Source organism: Cebus imitator, unplaced genomic scaffold (assembly GCF_001604975.1).
Source record: "Cebus imitator isolate Cc_AM_T3 unplaced genomic scaffold, Cebus_imitator-1.0 Scaffold0, whole genome shotgun sequence".
NCBI lineage: Eukaryota > Metazoa > Chordata > Mammalia > Primates > Cebidae > Cebus > Cebus imitator.
The window spans coordinates 9,557,456-9,560,912 of NW_016107315.1; the positions used below are offsets into that span (position 1 = coordinate 9,557,456).

The window sequence follows — 3,457 nt, forward strand, 5'->3', positions numbered from 1 at the left end:
TGTTGTTGTTTGAGACAAAGCCTTGCCCTGTAGCCCAGGCTGGAGTGCAATGGCATGATCTTGGCTCACCATAACCTCTGCTTCCCAGGTTCAAGAGATTCTCCTGCCTCAGCCTCTGGAGCAGCTGGGATTACAGGCTCGCATCACTGCATCTGGCTAAGTTTTTGTATTTTTAGTATAAATGGGGTTTCACCATGCTGGCCAGGCTGGTCTCAGACTCCTGACCTCAGGCAATCTGCCAGCCTCAGCCTCCCAAAGTGCTGGGATTACAGGTGTGAGCCACCGTGTGCCTGGCCAAGTAAGCAATCATGTACTTAGAGTGGAGCCTAGGACATCAGACAGAAATGAAGATAAGGTCTGACTGTTTAGCATAGCTATCGGGCATAGCTGTCCATGTGACCCAAGGCCTTATCTATAATCTAATGCTCCAAAGTAGGTAAATTGAACAGTCCTCAAAAGTCAAAGAGTTTGACTTTAAAGCATTTGGCAAATCAGATATCTGACCTTAATTTAGGCCAAATGTCTACATTTTCAAAATAGTTTATTTTGCCAGTCTTTAAAACTGTCTTTATTTCCAAAAGATTACTAAAGTCATATGAACAAAAAGGCCTTAAAGTTTCTATTTATCTGACAAAATATTTGATTTAAGTGCTTACCTTCCTAGTCCAATTAATAAGAGCTCTTTTATATATAAACATACAACACATATAAATACACAGACAGACAAAAGATTCAGCACTAGTAAGATTTTTTGATTTGCCTGTTTCTTCACTGGATTGCTGGCTTCAGGGTTGAGCACTTGGAGGAACAGGGCCAGGAAAGCATGCCTTTCTAGGACAAAATAAGCAGCTGAAAGCAAAGACAGATCCCCAAAATTAAGGGTACCTTTTTATACTTGAATACTGGATCCTGGATCCCCAAAAGGAGGAGGGAAATGCTGTGGGAGAAGATGGTGCAGTGCTTTTTTTTTTTTTTTTTCGGAGATGGAATCTCATTGCGACATCCAGGCTTTCAATGGTGTGATCTCAGCTCACTGCAACCTCCACTTCCCAGGTTCAAGTGATTCTCCTGCCTAAGCCTCCCGAGTAGCTGGGACTACAGGCACACACCACCACGCCTGGCTACTTTTTGCATTTTCCTAGAGATGGTGTTTCACCACATTGGCCAGCCTGGTCTCAAACTCCTGACCGCCAGTGATCCACCCACCTCAGCCTCCCAAACTGCTGGGATTATAGGCATGAGCCACCATGCCCAGCTGACAGTGCAGTGCTTCTACCCTGCATTTCATTGCAAGGCAACCCAAAGCCAATTGGCCCATTTTGTAATCAGCCCATCTCTCATAGGACTCTCATCTCCCAGTTGGGGGTGGGGATGTTTCCTTATCTTCCAGGTGGCCAAGAACAGGCTTCTCTGATCCAAGTGTGCAAAGGAGTCGAGTATCCCTCCATAACTACTATTAGCTATCCCTTAAAGCATATTTCCTACCGAGTTATTATACACCAAAGCTCTCTCATAATGCAAAGTAATTTCTGTACCCCCAAACTCAAAACTATTAGATAACACAATGCAAAACAGAACAGAGCCTTTGATCTTGAAAGGGATTTATCTGCTTTTAATTCCTGTGGTTTAATGAGGAAAGCAGAGGTATTTTTTGTTTTTTTGGGGTTTTTTTTTTTTTCCCAAACAGGGTCTCTGGTACCTCCTCTGTTTTTCCCAATGAGATTCAGGCTACCAGAAGTTACCTTAGGGCTTCTCATGTGTGCATCAAGAGAGGCAAGACAGGCCGGGCTCAGTGGCTTATGCCTGTAATCCCAGCACTTTGGGAAGCTGAGGCAGACGAATCACCTGAGGTCAGTAGTTCGAGACCAGCCTGGCCAACATGGTGAAACCCTGTCTCTACTAAAAATGCAAAAATTAGCTGGGTATGATGGCAGGCACCTGTAATCCCAGATACTTGGGAGGCTGAGGCAGGAGAATTGCTTGAACCTGGGAGGCGGAGGTTGTGGTGAGCTGAGACCACACCATTGCACTCTAGCCGCTTGGGTGATAGAGCAAGACTTCATCTCAAAAAAAAGAAAAAGGCAAGACCAAAAAAAAGAAAAATAATTCAGTCTACTGAGAAGAGAAAACCTTTTTCTAGAAAAACAAGTTCCAAGAAGAGAAAAACATAAAGGCCTTTTTTATATACCTATAGCTTGCTTATTCACTTTTAATTAAGCTTTTAACCATAGCACTCTTTAAAAAAATACTGAAACAGACTGGATGGAAGAGAAACAGAAACCTTCAGAAAAGAACAAAGAGGAAGTCTATTTCCTTTGCATGCAAAATGGTAAGGTAAGGTTTATTTCCTCTTAGACTAATGGTAAAAAAAATAAGTCATAGCATTTTGAAGAACTGGAAGATGTGGACAGATTTCTAATAATGCAAGTCATGCTAGTTACCTTCTTTTTCTCCAGGAAGCCCTTCAGGATAACCCACTCATATTTTTCTCGGGAGGGTTGGATACCCATTTTCTGCGTCATCATCATAACCCCCTTGTTAAATATATTTAATTACAAAAAAAAATTTTATTGCCCAACTTTAGCCATGCCTAGTGGCCAGTATTTTTGGCTTTTGAATTCTATCACACCATATGAAATTAATCAGTTTTAACTAAGGTTATAACTTAACCATGGACATATAGGTGTCTCAAAGAGATGGTAAGCAGTTTCTTTCTTTTTCTTTTTTTACAAGATTTAGAACCTCTTTCAGGGTAGTTTAGAGAAAGGAAAATTCAAGATAGGAAATCAGAAGCTATCCTTGGGCGGGAAGTGGGAGGTAATCCTCAATAAATGGCAAAATTACATAAATAAAAAACCAGAAAGGAATCATTCTGGAAGCCAAGAATAGAACCTAGGCTGCCATTGCCCCAAAGCAAAGCCTTAGCTACTGAGTTAGAGCAGTGAGCAGTTTCTGTTGCTCAATTTCAAGCTTGCAAAGGCTTTTTAACTGCTCAAGATAATTTTTAGGGCTAACTATGACAACCTCAAAATTCCTGTCCTCTGGAAGGCGGAAACCAAGAGAAAGTATCCCCACATGGTCACAAAGTTAAGCTCTCAAGGACACAAACAACACAAAGGCCAGGCATACTCGCTCACACCTGTAATCCTAACACTTTGGGAGGCATATGCGGGTGCATCGTCTGAGCTCAGGAGTTCGAGACCAGCCTGGGCAACATGGTGAAACCCCGTCTCTACTAAAATATAAAAAATTCGCTGGGCGTGGCAGTGTGTTCCTGTAATCCTAGCTAATCGGGAGGCTGAGGCAGGAGAATTGCTAGAACCTGGGAGGTGGAAGTTGCAGTGGACCGAGATTGCGCCACTGCACTCCAGCTTGGGCAACAGAGCAAGACTCTGTCTATTAAAAAAAGAAAAACAGACATGGATCCAGGACAGTGGACGCAACCCCATTGAAAGGA

The 3,457-nt window shown here is 42.6% G+C and overlaps 1 protein-coding gene across 7 annotated transcripts in view; it reads left to right on the forward strand.

Moving 5' to 3' along the window:
• Positions 1-3,457, forward strand: part of ZNF445 (zinc finger protein 445) — a 62,703-nt gene that overhangs the window by 41,561 nt on the left and 17,685 nt on the right. The window contains exon 1 of one of the 7 annotated variants that reach the window (XM_037733000.1): positions 2,017-2,334. The exons of the other annotated variants lie outside the window; for them this stretch is intronic. The gene's annotated coding sequence lies outside the window, so the exon portion shown is untranslated. Of the gene's footprint in view, positions 1-2,016; positions 2,335-3,457 lie in introns of those variants that run through there. 7 annotated transcript variants of the gene reach the window in all.